Genomic DNA, 10,080 nt, shown 5'->3' with positions numbered 1-10,080 from the left:
GGTCCTAATAGAATTTGTGTCTTTCCTCTCAGGCATGCTGCCATTACTTCCCCCTTTCATCACTTTCTCTGCTCTCTGCAGGGTTGATGCTACAGATAGCTATTAAAGATATAGTTACTTCTATTATGCCTCAGTAATGCTCTGTTCATTTAGTATGCTACAGGCCCAGTCTGCATTGGTCCAGGTCCTTGATCGGTTCTGCATTAACAGGAGAGCTCCATAAAACTATGACCTAGCAGCAACCTGTGTGTTGATCTTGAGTCCATATTAATACATCGGATAATCAGTCTATCACCGTTATGCTTCTGACCTTGGGAGGAGGAAGGAGAAAGTGTCTGTGTGCTGTACAGAGAGTGAGAAATAAAAGAGGAGAGGTGGAGGAAGGAGAAATGAAGAAATGAGAAAGGAAATAAATGAAATGCAAGAGAATAGAGGTAAAGTGGACTGAGATGACAAGTTGATTATAACTCTTCTATCTAGCTATGAATTGAATATGACAAGTGTTTGTCAGTTTTCGAAGAGATATGCCAATTATCACTTTAAAAAAGTTACCTTTAAAAAGGAGCAACACTTCTGTGAAACAAGAAATTGCACATATTCAGTTTTATGTACAGCTGGCATTTTTGGCACGGCAGAAACTGCTGAAACCCAAGACCTCTGCACACAGATGAGTAATCTGGTGAAAAGAGCAAAACAAATTTGAATTTCTGCGGAGGAAAAAAGTGAGAACTGCTGAGTCATTTCATTTATTTATCTCTTTTTGGACAGATTTATATTTGGAGGAATAAACAAAAAGAAAGGCCTTTGCACTCAGAGTTATTTGCCAGATGTAAAGCATGGTTAGGCCTGGAGTGATAGAGACAGCCATCTACTGCGAGCCATTAGGTGCAATCATTGCTCTACCATCTGAGGGATATTAGGTCGTGTTTACAGCTTCAGGTGCACCCAGTGAGGCAAATACCTCTTCCACATGCTGCAGGATGGTAATGTCACCAGATACTCTGCTGGAGCAATTCAAGAGCGGTTTTATTGATGTCTTGATGAAGTCAAACACATTATACAGCCTCTCCAATCACCACATCCAAAAATCATTAAAGGTTTATGGGAAGTTCGGAATCACAAAGTATGAATTACAGTTTATTAACACCTAACCCCCGCCCCACAACCTAAACTCATTCATCAAAGAATTGGAGGCTTTTCTTCTCAAATTATGGAATAATATCTCAGCAAACACAAACGAATACTGAAACATTTTAGACATTAACGAAACCCTTCCCCTGAACAGTATTAATTATAGCTTAAATTTCTCCACATATTGAAGCAGTGTGCATGGCACTCCATAAAATTGATACACTCTATCTAAAGAGTTTGGAGGATGTCAGATGGGTCTAAACATCGTGTTGGTCTGCTTTAATGTAAGCTACAAATATTAGCATGCTGAGTTAACTAGACTCAGTGTAGTCAACTATTTTTAGATTGAATTAGCAGTAAAAGCAGTGAAGCCTGCTCAAAACATCACTCAATGTCACCAAATGATGTCATGTGCTAATTTGCATATCTGTGAAGTCATGCTGTCACCACATACAGTATATAAGACATATTAAAAATGAAAGAAAATAAGATTAAACTGGAAAAAGCACACTAGAATAAATTCACTATTGTAAAATCTGTAAAACAAAAAGCAAGCTTAAATAGTCAAGTCAAATTATTCATAGTAAAAACAGGAGAAGGACTTCCCTGGACAAAAAATTTAGATCAGCGATTAGTCATAGGTTGGCACATTCACACATCATTCACTTCTCTGTCCCGCTGGTGATTGGTCGACTGAATGGGCCGCTGCTCTGTCCTACTCACTGACTCACTGAACACAGCCCAGAGAGCCACAGCAACATTAGTGCACATTCACTGAGAAATATTGGTGACTACTTTCAAGGTGAGAAAATCACAAATTGTCTCCAAAGTCACACTGAACCAGTTTACTACCTACAGTAATGCAAATATAGTGTTGTTTCCAAAGCCAGGAAGTACAGTATATCATTAGCTAACAGCAATGTTTTGTGGGGTTACAGGTTACACCCTTACAGCTGTGTTTTATTTACCCACTGCATGAAGCTATTTTTTGGATACCACAGTAGGTTATATACTGTACGTGTATCAGCGTTCATCATAAAATTAGACACTCTGTCCTGATTTGGGGAGTTGACACTGCAGCAGTCTCAGCCTAATTGTTATGTTTGCCAAACACATCAATTAATCCTCATCTCCAAAGCCTTTTGTCTTATAACATCCACTGAAACATACAAACAATAGAGCAAAAATAAATAAATAAACAGCAATGTTTCCACATACCAAAAATAACTAGCTCTATTCTGCAGTACAAAAACAATGCTCCTTTCCCCCCACATCTATCATGGATCATCAACTGGTGAGGACGCTCAGCTTTTGGAGAACGTAACACTTTAACTTAACATCAGTCTTTTAACATGGTATAATTTCTCTAATGATCAAGAGCATATTCAAGATCCCTTTACAGGGTTCACATTTAAAAAAGAATGAGCTGCACATAGATAAACTCAATCTGGACACAATAATTAGCTAGCTAGCCATATGATGAAATTTGCCAGCAACTGCTGTCATCTCAGCCAGCAAAGTCAACATATACTAGCTGGAATTTAGAAACCAGCTTTTGTTTACCTCAGTGTGAAATCAAGAATCCATTGTTTCATACTAAGAATATAGAGTGGTAAATCTGCCACTTTTATATTTGTAATATATGTCCTGAGTGTGAACAGTAAGCTTGACACACATAGCAATAACTAAGGCGGATGGGACTTAGTGAGCTGTCAAATCTCTCCACTGCCTACCCCAGCATCCGTCTTTTGTACAATTACAAGTATTGAGGCAGATGATGGAGGTGTCTCAATGCGCTCTGATTGTTCTGTAAGTGACGTATCCTGCTGTGAGTGTTTCTGAACCCACACAGTTTGTTACGCTAAACACAGGAAGCTATGGGCCTTGGGGTGGAGAAGCCTACAGGCCAGCCCTCGGGCCGTGCCTTTGATTCCCTGACTAAGCACTGTGATTTGACTAATGCAGACATTTACAGCAACAGCACAAAATCCTAAATTGACAAATATTATGCATCCCACACGAACACCTTCTGCCATAAATGCACCCACTCCAAAAAGATCCAGACACATTCGCTGAGGGACACGCTTGCTGTAGATGCTCTTTTATTTGGTGCTTCCAGTCTGATACACTGATGGTATGCACTGCTCACAACCACGCTGTCAAACATCCTTAGAGCTGAGTGACTGTATGGGTTCAGAAGGCTTGAATGTGTCTCTATCAACCTAGTTTCCTCCCTAACCATCTATTAAACCTAAAGTTTGTGTATTTCTCCCCTCATGTCTTAATTATCTGTTCCATTAATTTCTCTATTCACCACATTCAGTGTCAGTGTAGCGATATTATCATCCCCACTCAGACTGAGCAGTCATTCTCCATGTTTCTCTGCCCATGAATAGGCTGCAGTGCTGTTTGTGTGTGTTGTTGCTGGAGGGGCTTATGTCAGCGGACGACTGTTATGCTTCTGATTTATGTGGGTGCGTGAATGTGTGTATGTGCGCGCATGTGTGTGAATGACATGGCACTAAACACATCCCCCGGAGGGACCTCTCTGCCACACACGTCCATGCATCATAATGCATCGGCTATATACAAAATTGATGACCAGAGGTTATGTAGGTCAGGCCAGAATGATGCAGCGGACATACACAGAGGGACATTGACAAACAATGAGAAACAGAGAGAGGCAGGCAGACATTGTGGACAAACAAAAAGAAAAAAAAAATCGGGAGAAATTTAGCAGGAGATGGATTGATGGATAAGCAGGACAAGACAATGGAGTGAATAGAAAATGGTAGAACGAAGTGGAGAGCTCGCAGTGGTTCTTGATGTTAGTATTTCTGTCATACGGTACCATCCTTTGTTTGCTCATCACACACAACGTCTCTGTGTGGTTCTTGTATTCATGTCAAAGCTAATTACAGCACGATACTGCCAGTTGCCAGATCAGTAGTTAGAGCTACATCTCAGCTTTCCACCCTACTGGGTTGCCAGATTTGTGAATGTCTTAATTACACTGTATAAGCTCACAGCAATGCCTCACCTTCTGCATGTCCTCAAATAATAGCGTTGCTATAGGCTACACATCTCTTCACTATGTTTGCTTGAAGGTCAATGCAGTGTATTTTCACATTCATATAAATGTTTTTCTCACTGCAGCCATGTTGTATATAGCTGGGTTAGGGTTAGGGTTAGGGTTAAGGTTAGTGTGTACTGTTTTGTTGCAACATTTGCCAAATGAAAATTGTGGATTTAAAAGTGTAGAGGGATTTTCACTTTACATTTACATTTTGGACTTGTTGTAACTACTTACTGCTTATTTTGTGATGAGAGATAATAGATTAATTATGAATTTATTCATGGCTATTAGCATGTGGGTCTCTTTGCTATGACCTTATTCACAAAGGTACTCAAATACAGGTCTTAGAGGTCTGCTTAATACATTTCCACAGCCTCAAAGCTCCTCAAAGGGTGCATAACATGATGATATTTCAATGCAAAAGCTCCACAGCTCTGTACATGAAGAGCATTTCAATATTAACGGGAGATGTGACACCTTCATTATGTAACCAAGTCCTTAAACTTGAGTATAAAAAGGTGCGATGGCCAGGCAGAGACACAGGTGGAAGCTTTCATTACTGCTTATTATTGAAAATGTTTGATGTTTACAATTATTCTGCTGGAGTCTCGATGTCACGACTTCAGCTGATTCAGTTTTGTGGTTCTTACCTCAGTGTTTTTGGGATAGTTTTGTTCATAAGATACATTTGGTGTCATAGTGGTGTTTTGTGTTTATTATAGCCACTGTTTCACTGCAAATCAAACAGATTGGACTCCTACTTCCCTTGGGCAACATGAATGCATGTATATTTCTCAGTTCAGTCATCCATAAATGAATGTTTTACACAGTTTTTTGTATTGGCTAGTTTTGAACAAGCCATTTTATTGTATCAGCCAGAGCTACAACATTTTACAACCACTTTGCCAACTATGGCAGTTAGCGGGAGGCTAAATGATGACAGCTGAAGCGACGTGACAGCAATGTGTAACACAAAGGCGGTCCAGGTCTGAAAAAAACTTACATTTTGTTCACGGTCTGGATCGAATTGTTATTCAGTCTGAATATGGACCAGAGTCCACCTATTGAGTATGTATGCTCTATCTCATACACCCATACACAAGATGTAATTGATCTCTCTCAGCAAATTATATCTCACTAGTTATTATTGTCTGGAAATTGGATTTGCAAGTCTGACACTATGTAACTTTTCATACATAAATTGTTCAATTATACATCACAAGTGAAATTGGTTGAACAGCAGAGGCACACAAGAAAATGAACATTGGGATGAGTAAACAAGAAAAAAGTGACTTAGTATTCAAAGTTGGTCCATGGCAACTTTGCCAAGCAGCTTGCAGTGATTTATGAGGGTGAATATGTGTGATTTGTTCTTGAGAGCAAAAACTGCCCTCTCAGTTTAACAGTGATTTGAATGCGGCTCAGGATTTCTACATGAGCATTATACACAAGCACTATAGAGAGTTCAGTTAAACACTATTTCAAAGCCCATCAAAGGGAGCATGCGGATTACAGTGATGTATTTGCTACTCTGAGACATCACAGTATGACTGTCACAACTTCAAAGTGGTGGCTGCAAGTTCCATCGGCTCGAACACTGGGGTGCCACAAAAACCAGACAAAAAAAAAAAAATCCCTCTGTGTTGAAATAAAGACAGCCCATCACCAGAGAGCATTGAACATCCTCAGTGTGTTGCATGAGGATAATCTTTGTAACATCCAAAAGAGGCCTGACTTTTATCTGCATATTCAGGTTCCTATTTGCCGGATGTTCTTGACAGATGATGTCAGTGTACCTCCAGGCGGTGGTTACAAACTCATGAACACCTGTACAATTTTAATGCAATGATGCCTTTGTGAAGCTTACAATGTAATATTCGGCATTTGTTTGTGGGGTTATTGTAATGGTGCACAATATATTGTGTCCATCTTTCATCAAGTTCACAAACCCTAGAATTCCCCTCTCCTTTTGATATATCAATGTCTCCTCTCTCTCTCTCTCTCTCTCTCTCTCTCTCTCTCTCTCTCTCTCTCTCTCTCTCTCTCTCTCTCTCTCTCTCTCTCTCTCTCTCTCTCTCTCTCTCTCTCTCTCTCTCTCTGGGTGTGCCATAGTTTTCATCTTTTTGTGCTCTATCTGGAGGGTGCACGGCCAGGGGAATTCATCATCCTAATACACCATGTATAAGCACTTGTTAAAAACCCCACACTGCATTTTTTCGATATTCATTATGGTAGTAATATTTCTGCTTTGGGCGCCTTAGGCAACTTCTGCAGCCGGTCAAAGAGCATCATTGAAAAGCATGAAATCAAGGAGTATCTGGTGGAACTCCCAGATATGAAAGAGATGTTGGTTCAGGAATACTGTTTTGGCCAGGAGGAGAGGTCCAGCACACAAACAGTGGGTCTAACCGGAACTACTGACGGGTTTTTTTTACACCATTTCTCAAGTATTCATTAATGCATACATATTAAAACAAAAAATCAATTTGCAGTAAAACGACAAATCTGTCAGAAAACACACAATCTCACTATAAACAAATAATCTCTTAAAATATTCATGTTTCATGTCCATATGCTAGGTATTTCATCATTGTTAATTTTGTGTTGCGCCACATACGTGTTCACCTCTCACAGTCAGTGCACACATATTCACACAAATTCCAAAGCACATTACGCTAGCAATTTTCTTTGACTTGTTTATCATCTTCGTCCCACACACAAACAGAAACGCACATACATACATTAAAAATGAAATGGGTTTGCCTGCTCTGCGGATGATAATGATGCTGTTTAACTGTTTGCTTTGTCGGTGCCCCAGGCAATGCAGTAATCTGGGTTTGTGCAAGTGCCATTAAAGCCAAGTAAATGTCATCCAGGGGTACAGAATACCCTTGGTACCAAATAGCTGCCTAACTTTGTATTTTATGTTTTATAAATGCAATACGAATAAAAATCATGAAACTGATGTGAAGACATGCCAGGCTCTACATTTTCAACCCTTAGGCCCTGACCTTATTTTCCTATATATTGCCTGCAACATTATTTTGTTGATAAATATAGATAGTGAAGTATATTTTCTGCACTTGCACGTAGGATTGGCTTAGTTTGTCAGTCAGTGCAATTAAGCATTCATTACAATGAATGATATCTTACAGAAGTACAGCACTTTCTGGACATGTATAGTGTGCCTGTCAAGTAATGCTTAGCTGAGTGTCTTTTCCCAGCATGCTATTATTTTGAATGTGAGATGGTATAGTGCAGATGCACCACACAGTCAGCAGTCAGATGATGGAAAGTGGTTGCACTGTAATGAATTCTACATTTAATATAATCCCTGCCAAGGCCTTCTTTCAATAAGTTACCCCAGACAAAAATGCTCTTCTTTCATTATATAATTCACACTAAAATTAGATTTCTGACACAAAAACACTTAATGATCCCAAGCCATATTCTATGCCCATTTAGTCTTCCATCTTCAGCCCTGACTTGTAAATACGTTGCCACACTAATCTAGCAAAATGTCAACATGCAGTTTAATCGATTTCATATGACCAGTGAAGCAGCTTAACTGCAGTTAACGTCTCATTTAGGGTTGTACCTGCTTTGAGTGAAGATTTGTTGAAAGGAAATGGCAGAGCACTTGCTAGCCAGTCTTTCATGCGGAACCACGGATAAATGTTTATCACATGTGTCCGAAGACTCATGATCAGTTTGAAGGTAAAATCAATAGGGTCCCAGTCGTCCACCTCTCCCTCCTTAAATATTGGGTCCTGCAGGGGAAGAGATCAATAACCACACCAGAGTCAGGTGCATGATCCAATTATACCTGTGTAGCAGCAAACATTCATCTTGCTAGTTGGCATTCACACAGGAGCATTAACCCAGCTCTCAAAATCAAACACTGTCATGGAGCCCCAAGTATTGCAGCTCACTTAAGACACTATTAGTCTCATCTACCCCTACCCAACCCTACAGGCTACTACAGACAGGCGACTGTCCTCTTATTTACAAAAAGGTACTGTATTAAACAGGCAGCCATGTTGTATGTTAACTTTAGACAATGTACAATATATATACCAATCTTTATAATATTAGATGTGCAAACTAGCAAATGCACTAGCACCAGTATGCCTGTTACAGATTTTGTTTTCACCATCAGATGTTATTTGTATCATTCCTGTATTATGCAGGCAATTCTGTGCAATTTTAAGTTATAGATTTAAAATAATTCTTGCAATCAAAGCAGCCCTTATTCATATGATAATAAAGGGAAACAAAGAAGGAAAATCATAAATATGGTTTTCACCAGGCACACTGTGATTAACTGAATCAGTTGATTGCTCTACTTTTTCTCATCCCTCTTAGATTAGCATGGATTGTTAAAACTTTGCATTTAAAAAATATGCAGGGATCTCAATTCAGCATTAATACAGGATGCCAGAAGATATACTCTCCTCTAGCTGGAGGCTTCAGTTACAATTGCTCTATAAAGTCACTGCCTCGCTGTTATTATAGCAGGCTGCACTGTGAACAGAGTAAATCAACGTAACCCTGTAGAGCTGCTTTCTGACAAAACTTTTTTTTTTCATTTTACAGGCGGAAGTGGTGGGTCTCTTACTGACATCTTAATATAACAGCGCTGTCTGTGAACTGAGTGCCTGCCTGAGTCAGATTTGTGTTGACAGATCCACATCATGTAAGAGTGCGCTGATGTGCAGCTGGCAGGGTACAGAGAGATGTTTTTAATATCTATTGCTTCAACTGGACATAGAGCAAATGATTGCTTTTTCATGTAGTTGTAAATTTGATGCATACCAGAACAAGGCAGTGCAGAATTGATTTTGATTGTGTATTTTTGATGTGCGCACACAATCTCACTCATGTAATATTAAACCCGACCAACAGTTCTCTGAATGAATCTGACACCATACACTCTGCTTCTTCAGCTCCTTCAAACTGGCAGGGGAGGTAAATTGGCAGTGTGATGATGAGCCGGCCAGGCAATGTAGACTGCTCATTTTGAAACAGAATTTCAAATGTAATTTGAACAACCATCTGCAGGCTTCAATTGGATTCCTTTCTGTGTTTGATTTAGTTGCAGTTGAATAAGAAAAGATATTGTGTTTGCAAATGAATTTGAGCCCTAATGCAGAACAGAGATTTCATCCAAACATCATTAGGACTGAGTTTCCCCCCATTTATTCTAGGGAAAGTCAGCCAGGCTACGGATGAGTAATTTGCATCACATTGGACATCATTAGCAGCCTTTACGAATCTTTAGACAGTGAGAGTGTTGCTCCTTTTTTTGATGAGACAAAAATTGTCTTTCCCTCAAACTCTGCAAGCAAGAGAAAATGCAATAACCTCTATGATGATTAAGATGGCTTTTCTTTTCTACTAAGGTTTAATCTCAGTTTGTGAATAATTCATTATAGTAAATACAATAAATACCAATGTAATAGTGACACTCATGAAATTGACCTTTCACTAAGCCCCATCTGTCTTAGTTCCTTCTGCTAAGCCTGCCAAAATTTGCACAGTTTTCAGTGATAATGGAGGCTTTACCACCAAAAATTCAGAGCAAGTTTTGAAACATTGGGTTCCTAATTTCAGATTGAGGTTGACAAAAAAAACAGGCCTTAAACTCCAATAACTGTCCAATTTGACAGTTGAAATCACAATTATCATGGGTGGATCTCAGCTTTAGTCAGCAAACTAATCTTAACTTTATGAGTCTAATGAAACTGAGTGTCCAGCTGGTTCATTTTAAAGTGCCCTCTAAAATCGTCATAAATATGCACGTGATGGCTACATTAATGATATAATGCTAAAAAGATTTCCAGGCAAAATGTCAGAAACCTCAAAAACTGTAG

This window comes from Scomber scombrus, chromosome 15, assembly GCF_963691925.1.
Source record: "Scomber scombrus chromosome 15, fScoSco1.1, whole genome shotgun sequence".
Lineage (NCBI taxonomy): Eukaryota > Metazoa > Chordata > Actinopteri > Scombriformes > Scombridae > Scomber > Scomber scombrus.
Note: the sequence above shows the minus strand (reverse complement) of the source record.